Raw genomic sequence first — 15584 nt, forward strand, 5'->3', positions numbered from 1 at the left:
CACACACACACACACATACATCCATATGCTGTCTCACCTTCTCCCAATGAATTTGGTATTAACTTATTTCACTTGCCTATCTGGCTAAAAATATTTTGGTTTAGTTCCTTCAGCAAAGTCCTTAACTCTTTGTTTTATCAATGCTGCTTAATTTTTTAATTATTATTACTTCTATACTATTCTCCTCACCTTTCCCTTTTAGCAAAACTTTTATGTGTGAGAAGATACCTTGTTCTTCAGTCATAAGCAACTTTCAAAAAGGTAACCTTTTTGCCTCTCACATTAATAATTGTCAAATCTTTTATTTCATGGCTGGCTTGTTTAATGGCTGATTTGTTTGTAATACAGGACTRCTTCTGGTGATCTCTGGAAAACTAGGACAGAATATGGTCCTGATCTGAGCATGCTAACCTATGTCAGAGAATTTCAGGTTTAACAGTTAGTCCATCTTTGTATGAATGCCATGTAAACTTGGCTCTAAACCTCTGCTTGCGCATTAGAGTTGGCCTCTCTACCTGCATGCTGAGTTCCTCTTTGGATCACAGAGAAGGTACTCCTCTTCAGTAAGACAAAAACTTAGATTTGAAAGAGTCAATCAGATGATCCTAAATAAATTTAACAGGTTCTCAATGTGGTCTATTCAGACTTTCCCTGTTGTTCTAAATACTTCCTTGATCGTAAGGATTATGAAGATCTGTTAGCACAATGAAAGCAATGTGACATGTTATGTATAGAAGGATATGTAGCATTCTCTCAGATACTAATTTAAAGAATGTTAAAAGGGCTGTTCAGGGGGTTTTCCAGAAATGGAAAACTAGTCCTGGGATTCTCTCTCTCTTTAAATCAAAACAGATTTTGTGGCTATATCTGGCAGAAAGATAAGAGAAAGCCAGTTCTTTGCAGCTGATCTTCCATTCAAAGTACTCTTTCATGTAAAGGATACTACTTAGATGTACCTCTATTTTTTTTTCTCTAAATTGAAATTGGACTACTGAGAGCACTTCTTGGGTCCCTTGCTTCCACCTCTTCCAACACCCAAGCCTCCCCAAACAAAGATTCCACACTTCATGAAACGTTGTATCAGCCTGACAGGCTATCTCTACCTACTTCGTCTTACTTGGGCAAAATGAAACCCTTTACGAAGATCATCTGTAGTAGAGAGATTTCTGTTTGCCTGTTTCTAGCTAGAGACTATTGTAGATAGCAGCCTGTATCTGAATGCATTAAGGAGGAGGTTAGATAGAGGCAACACCTGGGTGAGAGTGGATTCCACCAGGTGACTGATGCCACTGCAGATTGACAAAGAGCAGTGCTCAGGCACTTCTTCATGTTCTGATGTAGTGTGGTCTGGCTCTTACTAGGAAACCTGCATAGGTGAGGGAATAACTTAGAGTCCCTGAGAAGGCCAGTGTGAATACAGCTTATCACTCAGGCAGTCACTTTTCAGAACCAGGAAATTTAAGTTGGATTGTCTGTCTGTCTGTTCACAGCCAGCTCAAATGCCTTCTTCCTTAGAGCTGAGCACTTTGTTTAGAATTGAAAAAAAAAATAAAAATAAAAGTGTGGGGGGGAATGTGGGTAGAGCGAAGTGGAGGATATGGAGGTTATCAGCCAATTTATAATATGGAGTTGTTTACTGGTGGGAGAGGGTTGTACATTAACGCTGAGGGGAAAATATCTCCTCTTACAAGCTCAGACATTTGAACACCTAAAGCATATGTATGGACAACACCCCCAAATTTCCTGTTRTTTGTGAGTACTCTTTTTTTAATAGACCTTACACACCACGTGAACTATTAAAAAGGAAGATGAATGTATCCTGCCCACGAGGATGTGCTCTTGGTCTTAGAGGGAGTATGTGGCTTTGCTCCAATTTTTTGAAGAACTGAAAGCAACTTTGGTATTTTTGTAAGTAGAAAATGTAGTAATGGGGCTAGATGGGAAATGCGTGGGCACCTTAGCCTTATGGTTTGGCAGAGCTGTGTGTGCAGGAACAAAGCCTTCTTAAGGTAAAGAGGCTGTTTGTGATACCTTCATCTGCTTTTTGAGCCTTGCTGTTTCTCTTGTAAAGGAAGAAAGCCTCTCTTTCCTTTCCTGCCCTGTCTGCAGTTAAGGTCTYACTGTAAGAAAGCTCTTCCAGACTTTCTCTCAAGCCTTTCTGGTAGGCATTGGCCAATCAAAGTGAACAGGGCTGAGTTAGGTCAGAAAGTTCTGTATTTTTCAACGGCTACTTTGAGCCTTCTGCTTTGATTGGAGGATGTGATGCAAAAGGAAAGATATAATTGTATTTAGCCACTTGGTGGGGCTATTGTCACAGGTTGTGGTGGTTTTATTTCTAGTGCAGCTTGGCCAAGGAAGCCACAGGAAACTTGCTGAATCTGCAGCCCCAAAATAACAATTTTGCAGCTTCATACTTGTATATTCTAGGACTAGCCAGGACTTGATAAAGCTTTTTTATTATTATATAGAAGTTGAGAAGACTTATGGTCAGTATTGTGTTGAGATTACCCAAGCAGCTGTGTCTTCCAGTGGCTTATCAAAAGCCACTGAATCCTTCTCTGTGTTGTCTTTGGAGAATATAGAGCATGGTCTGAGGTGGTCAGTACCCATGAAATCATGTCCTACTACGAAGCAATGTGTCTTTGAAGTGCCTTTTTGCCTACAGACCAGATAAAGATAGGTTACTCCATCTAAGGATTTGGCCCTTCATGCTGCTGAAGTAGATCTTGTCCAGAGAAAGGAGATGATAAAGCCAGCACTCAGTAGTCAGTTTTCTTGTTGTTCATATAGGTGATGCTTTAGGGGGAACTATGAAAGGCTCATAAGGTATTTATACACACGGAGCTGTATTTTGATGTCAGCATGAGGTAAAGTGTGTGTGTGTATGATCTCTGAAGCATCTGACAGACAGATGATCTTATGCATTAACGTTGTGCATCTGGAGGAACATTTTCCTTTTGGAAAGATTCCCTTGACCTTCCCATCAGGCTCCTTAAGGATAATTGTCCGTGTTCCTCATGCATTCTCATTTACTTGCAGACTTGACATTGTAATGATGGCCAGTGAGAAGGTGAGGAGACCCATATAGATCCATAATAAGGGATGAGAAGATGCTGAGGAAAAGTTTTGTAGCCCTGCCAGCCACTAGTCTAGAAAGTGGTTCTAAGCTACAGCTGATCCTAGGACTCTTAAGCTGCTTCAGTGTACCTTCAGTAGAAAGTAGAGTACCTTGGCTTCAAAGACAAGACAGAACTAAATCATTGTCCTGTCATTATTGATGGCTAATACTAGATCTTCATTATTTGATTTCATGGTGGTTTGTGTGRCTTTGATGAAGCAAGTATTCATAAATACTAATTTTGGTGGGTTATTGATTACARTAGAATAAAACATTCACTAGAGATAACTTGGAATAAAAACAAGGAAAACTTTAAGCTGGATGTTCAGGATATATCTTCCTGCAAAATGCCTCATTTTCAAAAGCTAATTGTGAAGAACCCCATTTCTTGAGACCTTTTAAATTAGGATTGAACCATAGAGGAGATGATGAAACTATAGGATTCTGGACTTTGGTTCTCTCTTGTCTGGGGCTTTCAAGAGACTCTCTTAATTTATGGTGTATGTATAGTGCAAACACTTCTATGTAAGTATTTGCAGAGTATTGATTRTGGTAGACTTTCTTGATACTAGGAGACCTAAGAAAATAAGTGGTAGGTATGTATCAACAGTGCTGCAACATGCTTTTGCTTTCCTCAACACAAAATGTTTGGGCTCCCTCTTGCTGTTCTTCTGCAGTCTGTTGCTTAATAACAACAGGATGACTTAAAATGGCAGAACCCATAAACAGCTCTTGAAAATTGCACCAATGTTTTGCAAATAAGGTAGTGAACAAGTATTCATTTGGTGTCGCTGCCCTATTTGATAGGGATGGATCAGGACTTGTTCCTTTGTCATTGTTTATTATCCTGTATCATTTCTATTTTTGTAGTGCCAGTGGGCCAGACCAAGTTTGGCTTTTGCTGTGCTATATATTGTACAACAAAGAGTCTCTGGCAGTCTTTGCCCTAAAGTGTTAATAGTCTAAAAAGAGAAGTGACAGGTAAGCTGAAATGACCCTTCTGGGGGTGTCACCAATGTCATTGCCTGTATGCAATTCTTTGCCAGACTGTAGCAGTGATACTGATTTCTCATCTGGCATTCTCAAGTTGTACATGTAAAGATACYAGTGAGGCCTGAGGTATAACACAGAAGAATCCATGGGATCTTATGTTCCTTGCTTTATTGTTCTAATTACAATCTGCTGCGAATTCAAAGCCCAGTTCTAGGATTTTTAGGTTGCCTTTTGTGTTTGGTCTCATTTTCTACGTAGAAAGCTTGTGGGCAGAGCCACTGGAAATTTGGGAGTAAACACTGTACGCCTAGGGTGGGACAGCTCCATACAGGTATTCAATTGCAATCACTAGAGGTGTATGTTGTTGGCTGTGGGAGAATGGAGGTTGTAAGTGTTGTTTCTCCCCGAATCTCCAAGAAGATTGGGTTTTGTTACCAATAACCTTTTTTCTCTTTTTTCTCCAGGCAGAGAGAGAACAAGGGGTCTAAGGGCTCAGTTTCCTGATAGGTAGCAGATCATACTATACTAACTGCAAAAGAAGAGTTCTTTTGGAGATTCTGACAGTGAGGTTGCAAAGGGTATGTACTGAAAAATAGACTGACAAGGAGAAGTGGATGTTAAAAAAWTTCTTCTTGGAAGCTGCAGGTCACACTGGAAGAGGCCAGTGTTTGTAATAAATGAAGTCCCTGCAAACGAAAGGAGGGAAAACCCAGGTTATGTTGAGGTTTCTATAGCAACACAATACTTTTTCCTGAAAATTTCAAATGATGAGATCTGATCTATCTGCTATTTAACTCTTGCATACAAAGCCCTTCCCTTTCTCAGTCTGCCTGCAATCTTTAGTGTCATCCTCCATAGCAATAGGTGTACTATCACTATGTAATGGTGGTCTGTGTGGGGAATGATGTTCCTGGGACAAGGCTGTTTCTGTTTTGCTCTGCTTGTTCAAAGCACAAAAAGAAAAGAGTTTATGAGGCAGATGCAGTGTGTCYGTATGTTGGGCTGCATGTAGGAATGATTTATCATAAGCTGTGCTGATCCTGGGCAGCTTCTGTTTCCTGCAGATCCTGAGGAGGAAGGGCTGAGCTAGTACTGAGGGCAGAGTAGCCAGGCAGTTATATCACTGRGATGTTCCATAGTCTGGAGGATTTACTGCATAGTATGATGCTGTTCTTGGAAGTGAAACAGCTTAGTGTGTATCTTAGTGTGGAATCTATTAAAAAAAAAAAATGTAGATGTTTGGGGAGCTCATAAATGTAGCCTGACTTAAATTTGCACCAAGCAGTCAATCCTTTGAAGAACTTCAGTTGATCGGAATGAGAATCCATATTGTCAGGGGAAGTTCTTATGGAGGGAGCTTAGAAGGGTTGCATTTTTCTACCTGAAATAATGGACAACTGAGAGAATGAGGAGCATGACAAAGGTCCATGAAATTACTAATGATCTTAAAGGTAGAAAGAAGTGGCTATTCTTTCTTTCTCCTGGAGAGAAATCCCAAGTGGATGTGAAAAACACCTTTTTGGTACAGCAGAGGAAATGGATTCTGTTCCCTGCCTTCTGCCTGTAGCGACATCACCTCTGCTCCATCTCCCTTGCTTCTCATGTAACCCTCTGGCAGGCACAGTAGAGTAAACTTTGCAACACTGGCCATTACTCCTAGACTTCCTCAAGCAGCTCTCTCCTCCATCAGCAGCCAAAGTGCTGATAGGATAAGGATGTCCTGTAACCACTGACCACTGTCCTACAGCTTCATTCTGTAGATGCAACCTRCTTGCTTTGCCTGTCTCTGGTAGGGTTTTTGTAGCTTGTTCTGGAAGTATGCCTGACACTGTGATGCTGGTATGTCCTGTGTGCCTAGCYAGGGATTGCCTGGGGTTGCTTTGGCAAGAAGTGAAGTATAGCTGACTTAACTATTTAAGCCATGTGGTTCTTTCCTCCTGCTTTTTAGCTCGTTCTTCTTTGGTGGCATGGTGGCAGATGAAAAGCTTTTTTTATTTTTTTAATTTCTTTATTTTTAAACTTACTATCGTATCTGAGGTCTTTTGTAGTTGTCTTTACTGTTGTTTTCCTCCTCTGTAGGAGGGTCTATTGGCTCCTTCTGAAGATTTGGGGAGATTTTTATCTATTTCTAGGTAATCTTCTATTTCTCTTTTCCACTTTTCTCTATCAGTGAGACTTAGTGTTGGCAATGCTGTCAGTCTCATCCTGTGGTGTGTTATGGCTTTTATTTTTTACGATGCGTCTAAAGTTTTAAGACATTGGGAAATGGTTCTGTGGCTTTTGATGTGTGGTATGCATGTAGTGCAGGCTATTTTCACTTCCTTCTGTTAGAGGCCTGTTGCTTAGCTGAMCATAAATGCAGAAGAGGGAGTTCAATAGCCTATGTGATCTTTCTAGCTCTGTTGTGGTTTGTGGCTTTGTGAGGGAAAAGCAGAGCCTACAATGTATGATGTACAGCATGACAGAGGCATGACTCTGGGACTCTTGCATTTCAATGTATTATATGTTACGGCCTTATTAGAGGCCTGAGAGTGACGAACCTCTCTCACTTTCAGCAAAAGCAATATTCTGTTTTAATAAGTGGAGGTTAGTGTGTTTTTTGTTCTGATTGTTGGTCTGTTATTAGCCTGATGAGGCTCATTGAGTCCTAAAGATTTGTGAGCAGCATACAATCATCATTAGAAGATTTGGAAGAAAAGCAGTTCAGAGGCTTCGAAGAACAATAATCCAGGTATGCACAAGTAAATAGGAAGTAGTACGGTAAACTAGTATATCTTAACAAATCATTTCCCATTTTTAAACATTTGTTATATATTTTCTCTTATTTCTCTTGACAGCCACCTGTTCAGCTTCTGACCTGTTTGTAAAAATCTGCACGCCATCTATCAGAAGCATACACGCACTTGCAAACTTCTGTTCTGTGGGCATTAAGTAAATTATTTCTTTAAGATCATATGGCAGATCTATAATTAATTAAACCCTCTATGATATTAGCGCAAAATAATTTAGCCTTTCTAAAAAGGTAAATGTAATTTGCTGGTCTGGTATTTGGAAGAATGCTTTCCCCAAAATCAATTCCTTTAGTTTCCAGAGAATAGAAATGAGAAGCAATCTCATTTTAATTATATCTCTTTATTGCTAACAAAGGAATGATTTATGCAATTAAATTAACTGGCTAGAAAATTATTCTCAGCTGGGCTGTCCTAATTCTTTGCTTTCTGAATTGCAGGCTCTTACACTTTTCTATGTAGATTAATTTTTCTGATATGCAAACAATGCTCCTTGTATTCATTTTTAACATTTTTTTATTCACATCTCCCCTTTTCTTAGTGTCAACGACATGAGTAATATTTGTGCACTGCTGGGCTCTGATTCAGTTTTTTATGTAGAAAGATAGAAAAAAAATCTTTCTTTTGAATCTCATTATTGCCAGTGCAGAGCAAGGTTTTGAAGTTTTCTTATCTATTGCTGAAAAACAGCAGCAAGAACATAAAGAAACTGCAAAGATGTCAAAGGATGAAAACTTTTGAAGGAAAACGTATCAGTGTTGTGCAGACAGGTGAATTTGCAGCTAGTGTTAAGAACGCCTTTTTTTTGTTTGTTTTGTTTTTTAATGTATTCCTCTTAAAACTCTGTCACCATGCAGCTGAGTGGGGAAGAAAGCAAGCTGAAAGGCAAGGAAAAAAAAATCAGTCTTACATTGTATACAAACTGGATTTTTTTTTTCCTGCTTGGAACTAGCTTGCAATGGCTGGCCAGAAAGTTGGCTAGTGATATTTGGGCTTGGGGAAAATTACCATGTAACAACACATTGTGACCATGTGCCAACACAGTCTGACATCCTCTGAATGGGCCATTGGTGTAATCTGTTGTTTTAAAACAGCAGTGAACATATTGCAGAGCACGTGTTAGCTCYGTCTGAGCTGTCCTGCCCTGTATCAGTAAAGATGTGTCAGCTGGTCAGTGTTTGCTGCATTGGCACTCTTGCACTGCTATTAGATGGTTTTATAAAAGCAGTGTTTTGTCTGCTTTGATGTGTGATGCTTTGTGTGTGGAAAGGTCTCTAAGACTGGGATGCAGAATGGATTCACAGTTTGAAAGCTTTTGAACAACCACACAGGAAGGATCAGGCTGTGATGATTTTGAGGGGGCAGGAAAACACTCAGACCATGTCCTTTGAGTGCACATCATCCAGGGGGAATCATCCCTCTGTGTTAGTAACTGCACAGTGGATGGGTATTGGGGTAGATGGTGCAGTCATCTTGGCTGAGACTGTTGATGCTATGTTGAATGTCCTTGAGGACATTCTTGTAAGTGCAGCACAGAGGGAATTTGCTTGGAATTTACTTTAGAAAGTGGGGTTGCACTGGCTGGAAAARCCATCCTCAAAGAACTGTTGTTCTTGGCTGTTCCTGGAAACTCTCTGCAATCCGTGCAGTTTTATTCTGTTAATGACTTGGCTAATATAAGAAAGGATAGCCTATGATATTTGAGGAAGCTGCTGTTTTGCCAGCAGTCTGTAGAGCAGGCTTTGAATTCAAAATGAGCTGGACAAATTGAAGGAATGGTTAGAAATCGGTAAGTTGAAATTCAGGACAAACCTTACTTTTAGAAAGAAACATCTGATTTAAAAAGTGAGTGAAAGCAGCCCAGACAAGCAGTACTGTAGGAAAGGATTGGGTTTATAGTGAATCACATCTGATTCAGCGTGATGCTCTGTTAAGAAGAAGAAAAAAATTCTTGGAATTATTAATAGCAGTGTCATGTGCAAGTTATGGATGGGGGAGACTATTCTACAGTGTATATGGTGGTGAAGTCTAGGCTGGCAGAATGTATCCAGTTTTGCATGCTGCATTTCAAAAGCCAAAAATTGGAAAGAGCTGGAAAATTGTAACCTGTGGGATAGATAATGACAAGTCCTACAAGCTTTATTTTGCAGTAAGGGAGAATTAAACCGATGGCAGAAAAACCTTAATCTTAAGTTACAATGCTTGATGCCCGCCTACCAGTGAAACCTTGGATCCACTGGATGTGTCCTTTGGTCTTCCAACATCACCTGCTTCTAATCTTAACTCAGCAGATCTGAGCTTTGCTCCTACCTCTGGATTGCTCTGTTCGCCACAACCTGTGTGGGTAGGCGAACAACCTGTGTGGGTAGGTGGCTTCATACCCATTTCTTAGCTCCCTTTAGCTCCTGTTTCCTGCTACTTGTTAAGGTAGGAGGTTGTCTCACTCTTCTTTGCCAATGACTTCCAGTCGGGGCTGGCACTGAAAGCTGCTGTAAGTGATGACTAAGGAGAAGGTTTCACTTKTCAACAGCTAGAAATCTTCCCTTTCTTTTGGAACAAGCAGTGTGTGCAAACTTAAATGGAACACAACTGAGTTAGAGATGTGCTTGAAGTTAATGGAAGAGGATGAAGAGAAAGTTTTTTTTTTTTTAAAAAAAAGTCTTCCGCAGTTGATCTTCAAGGTGATGCGTCACTGGCATCTCAACTCTGTTATGAGGGCATATTGGTACTGCCAGAAAGCTTTTGATATGGTGCAGTGAAACTGTGAAAACAGGACTGTCTTCTGTTTTATCCTATTGAAATATGAGAGGTAAATGCAATACCGGGAAATGTCCAGTTCCAGGTACATCTCCATGGAGCCATTAAGGGAGGGAAGAGAGAGATGGACCAGAACCCTCAAACTTGCAGTACGATAGGAAATGCAGAGTTTAAAATGGCCCTTTGTACAAGCACAACCATGTTAATAGTAACCCTGTGYTCCTGAGAATTGAACTGAAAGTGTGTACGATTCTTTCCCTCTCTACACCATGCTGCCCATCCCTATGGATCCTCATTGTATTCTGTGCTTCATGGGAACGAGGAAATTGTTGACAGTACCTTAAGGGAACGTACCTGAGGGCCATGATCTTTCCAGGGGGATTCTCATGGGTAGCATTTAGGGTTGCCCTGTACAGGAGCTCCCAAGGCAATTTAAAAGTTTTTAAAGATCAGCTCTAAAAATAACTCTGCTGCAATCTGGATTCTGGACTTCTGTTTCTGTTCGTTAACATGGGAAATAAGAATGGAGTTCCCTCTAGATCCTCTAATAGAATTAATCGTCTCTCCATGGACCGTTTCCCAAATGCATCAGAATTTAATTTCTCACAGAGTGATACCCAGGTGAAAAGTTACCACTGCTGGTAATATACTAAATCTCTCTTGCAGAGTAGATCTCTATTATATGTGGCTGTTCTCCCAATGAGAAGTTCCTTCTCCCTCTGCCTTGCTTGTTGGTTCATTCTACTAAGGTGGCTGATTAGGAATACTTTTCTTCTCTTGAATAAGATTTACCGCTTTGTTAAGCTACTGTAGATGTTTTCTCTGTGTATGCTTTTCCTCCAGACATAATGTCATTGAACTGAATAAAACAAACAGTGGGGTTAACCTGGCATAAGAAAGGTGCAGGAGCCAGGCAGGTGTGCAGTTAGGACTATGCTCTAACTGTGATTTCTTGGAAAAGTAGGTGAAATATGACAACTCAGTCCATTTTTCTGGAGTTTCTCAGAAAAAAAGAAAAGTAGGAAGAAAATAATTAGAAAGCCCTGTTCCTCTCTCGTTTCGTTCTTTACTCTTTGCTGTTTTGTTTCACTCAGCACTTCTAAAGAAAAACTAGGATATCTTCCACTTTATTTCTGCTCAGGTTCTCTTCCTGGTTCTCATGAAGTAGGACACAGCTGGGTGGAGCTTGGACTTCCTGGCATCAGCAGGGCATTTGAATAAAAGTAATTTTCATTTGCTTAAAATAATGATGATACTTTTGTTTATGACAGATTCTAGACATCTGTATGCTAAAGATGTAATCAGAAATTAAAATCATCTGGCTCATTACATTTAAAAAAAAGATACAAGTACCAGAAAGCTTTGCTTTGGCYTTGTATCTTCTTTTCTTGTGACTTCATTTCTTGTATTTTTTTTTTTAACCTCACAGTAAGTTAGTGACAATTAGGACCTATCTCTCTTATGAGTGACTGAAGAAATGAAATAATGTCAGATACAATATAGGTAATATAGGAGCTGTATATAATTAGACTATATACATTTGTGTGTGTATGTGGCTTCTGTGTGTGGTGTTATGTTTCAGAGAGAAACATTGTTAGCAAGACACTCTAGGCTTTTATACTATGGTCTCTTAAGATCTTTTTGAAGTTATTCTTGTCTTACTGGAACTTTACTAGGAGATCTATTAAGGTGCCTCCCTATCTGAATTATTTTGTAGTTCCATGAAGATCTGTGTGTTTATTATGTGTTAAAATTAACAATGGTTGCATTTCTTGTGAAAAGCTTTGTCCTGAAAGACAACTGAACAGATCAATGAAGGTATTTGCCTTTGTTGAACTTCATGAAGTGCCTCTCAGCTTGTTTCTCCAGTCTCTTGGACACCCTCTGAAAAGCAGCACGTATCCTCCAGCATATAGACTGCTTTCCCCCAGTTTGGTGTTGTCTGCACACCTTCTGAGACTGCATGCTGTCCCATCATCCAGGTTGCTAATAAAGATGTTGAGCAGTACTGGCCCTATATTCATCCCTTAGGGATGCCACTGGCAACTGGCTGTCGACCGGACTTTGTACTGCTGATCACCAGGCCCAGTTACCTCTCTGTCCTCCTTATTGCCAGTTATCCTGTCCATTCATAATTCACCAGTTTGGCTATAAGGATGCTCTGGGAGACAACATCAAAGGCCTTGCTAAAGTCGGAGTATTACAGCATCCACTGTTTTCCCCTGCCTTGTCTGCGCAGCCAGTCCTGTCATCCTAGAAAGCAGCTTAGCTGGTCAGGCATGACCTGTTGTTGGTAAGTCCATGCTCTCTGCTCCCAGTCGCCACCTTGTTCCTCCTGTGCTATCAGATCAGTGTCTTAGGTAAAGCAATATTGCACAGGAATCCTCCACTCAGGGACTGCCAGTATTTGTTAGCTGTGAACTGTCGCACCGTATTCTAGCTGCCTGTCCAGTGCTGCAGTTTGCCTGCCATCCTGACTGGCTGTAGCCCTAATCCTGAATTTTCTTTATCTTTCTACAAAAACACAGTGTCCAGATCTGTCTTGGCAAAGAATTGACCACTTTATTGATTCTAAATGGCTTTTGTACTAATTATAAATATTCAAATAATAATAATAATTACTGGTAATGGGAGCAGCATGAGATTTCGTTTTTCGTTTTCTTTTCTTTTTTTCTTTTTTCTTTTCTTTTTCTTTTCTTTTCTTTTTTTTTTTTTATTTCTGTCCTCTGCAGACATTACTTTAATGCAAATCAAACTTTACTGGTTTGTGTTACCTATTGAAAAATAGTTTCAATTAGAAATTCAATTACACTGTCTTGGGGGGATGGAACTGACAGTTTCTTTGTATTTTGCACATTATAGAAGACTCCAAAGTGCCATAAATCTGCTAATTGATTTCTGTACCTGTAATGTTTGATTAGGTGTATTTTATTGTCTTCTTGGTTTTAATTAACCCCAGGCTTGTCAAAATGCTTCCACTGACAAAGGATATATGATGAACTGAGATAAACTCTATTAACAGAGGCTGACTTTTGTCAGTAATTGCTATCATGCATAAGAGTTATTAGAAATTAGCACACACAAAAAGAAACTGTACTTTTGGTAGCAACTTTTATGGGCTGCTATAAATCTGTTGATTGCTTCCTACACATGGGAGATAAGCAAATGTGAATGACAAGGGGTCTGAAGGAAAAAATCAATCATTTACTAGATGTCTTATAAATATTGAGAGTGACAAAATTAGAGTTATGAAGTCAAAGTGCTGAAAATTAAATGAATGCTAATGCACCTGAACTTGTTCCCATTAAAGATTGTGAGGGCTGTGGAGGCTGGAGGCACAGGTACCCCAGGAAGCTCTCTGTTTTAGTGACGCAGAATATGCTAACTCAACTGTGGAGCTCTGAAAGACTGATTTGATATTGAATCTTTTAGGCCCTTGGTGGGAGTCCAGATCTGGGCTCTTACTGCCTGAAGGCAGTTCAGACCATTTTGCTGCATATGGTAGCTGAGCACTGCATCATTGTATTGCAGCTCTTGTGCTGCATTTGTTAACTGCTGTAGTCTTTAGGGGGTGGTTGGTATGTTTAGTAGATGCAAACTGCAGATGATCCYATGCAAGATATTTAGCGTGTGTGTGTGGGGGGGTTGTTTCTTTTTGTTTGTTCTTTTTTTTTTTTTTTCCCCTCCTGGCTGTACGCATTCATGAGTGTCACTGAAATTTTGCTTTTAAGGATCTATTTGTTACTGGAGTGCTTGATTGGTTATTACTTCTCTGGACTCTGTTAATGAACACTTTATCTACCTATTTAGATAARTTTTGATCAAAGAGATGCACCCTTGTTTTTGTTCATCTTAGATACGTACTGCTGTTTGGGAGATTTTGTGCAAGTCTTCTGCATGTGCGAGTGCACATATATCTATATTCCCTCTTGGGGCAGATTGAAAACAATCCATTTAGAAACCAGGTGTCCTTGTCTCTCCTGGCATCTGGTTAAATATCAGCAAAGGAGGAGAAGGTGAATCCTAGGATTCTTTAACAACTGCCTAGGCTATGAGTCTCCTAGCCCCATCTGATGGGATTTGAAGGTCGTAGTGGTTGCCCACATGTGAAAGATGTGTCTTTATTCCCCATGTATAAAACAGACCAAAATGATATTAAAGTATCCTTAAATTGAAACAGTGGTAAGCAACATGCTTTTCAGTCTGCTGAGACCAGAGGTCGCTGTTTAACTGGAAATGGAGGCCCTTCACTTTTCCAGAGCTACCTTCTGTCGATTGTGCCCCTCTCAACCTGCTCTGCAATACCTCAGGCTCCTTTCCTCTTTTTTTTTTTTTTTTTTTCCCCCTAAAAAAAAAAAAAAAAAGAGGAGGGGGTGGAGGAGGGGGCTGTTCCTTTAAAGGCAAAATCCTTTATTTATGTGAATGAGGAACTGAGTAGACACAGCTATAGCGGAATGCAGGACAATGCAGTTGAACTCTGTCTCTCTGCAGTCTGATGATGCACCTACCAGTGTGTCCTGCCAATACTCTTCAGTCGTAACCTGCAGCTCTTCAATTTAATCTAGTCCTGGTTCTTTTAGCCTTGGTGGCGGTCCATGAATGGAGARATGAACATTAGTGTTGAACAGCAGAGTAGCAGCTGTGGTTGTGTAGCAGTGATGGTCTAAGGGCAAGCGGGATGCGGTCTTGTAGGATGATGTGATCTCTGTTCTGTCAGCAGGTCTGGGGGAATAGGATGGGACAGCACGAAACGTGGTTTTGGGTAATGTGACCCTACTGAGTGCGAAATGCTGAATGAAGGGAGAACATACAGGAGTAATTCCAGTGTCTGTATTGAGGCAGGCCATAGAATATTTTCTAAGAGTGGAATGAGGGAGACTGTATGTCATTGCCCTTCCTCATCACACAATAGAACTGAACTGACTGTGCATGAGCAGATCTGGTGCAGTTCAGAAACCTCTTTGCATATGTGCCCTCACATGAGTTGCCCTCACGGTGATCCTGGAAAAGAGGAAGCGTGGGGCAAGCTGTCTGGGTGTATTGTTCTCAGGGTAGCTTGTCTAGCCATCATCTTATTGGGAAATTCATCTCTTCCTCTCCCCTTTGTTTATGTGATTGAAATAATCCCGTCAGATAATAGAGACACTGCAGTCCTATCCCTGAGAAGAAAGCTGATAGGAGCAGGCTTCAGATCATGTTCTGTAACCTGGGGGTTAGGGTTTGCTGACGTACAGCTCTTACCCTACTGTCAGTGAGCTCATCCTCAAAGAGGTCAGATTGCATGTCACTGTGCAGTACTTACTGGCTGCTTCAGGTGGGAAGGTAGGCCCATGCCTTGTGATGCCATGTTCTGAAGGCCATTTTAAGTGGGCTTCTTTTGCCTTGTATCTCCTTAGAAAGATGACAATTGTTGCTTCTAATGGGACACATGCAAAGAGTCTGAGATGTGCTACCAGAAATTTTAGCATGTGCTGGATCAGTCTAGTACCATGCAGGCAGGAGCTCCTCTGACAGTTTCAAACTGTAGCTGACTTTGAGGGCAGCTTTGCTGATGAGCAATACCTTCCAAATGGTCCATGTTCTGCTGGAATGGCTGCACATCAGGCATGCCTTGTGTGTGAACAAGTGGTGATTGTGCAGGAACCTGGTTCAAACTTAGGTTGAGTAGCAGCACTGGAGGGAAACCCAGCTCAAAACTCACTGAGCCCCTTTCGGCTCTATTGGAGATTAAACTAATGCTTCTGAACACAAGTGTACTCTAGTAGAGAGGTATTTCCCCTTCCTGGACAGGCATCTGACTGGGGGCATAGAGCTGCTGTTGTAGCACCAGGCCTGAAACAGTAAGCCCAGCTGGTTCTGACCTGGCTTTGAACATGTCTGCACCACGTCCATTCCTGGATTAAGAAACCTGGATGAAAATGCTCAGG

This window comes from Rhea americana, unplaced genomic scaffold, assembly GCF_003343005.1.
Source record: "Rhea americana isolate MKP2758 unplaced genomic scaffold, rheAme1 scaffold_162, whole genome shotgun sequence".
NCBI lineage: Eukaryota > Metazoa > Chordata > Aves > Rheiformes > Rheidae > Rhea > Rhea americana.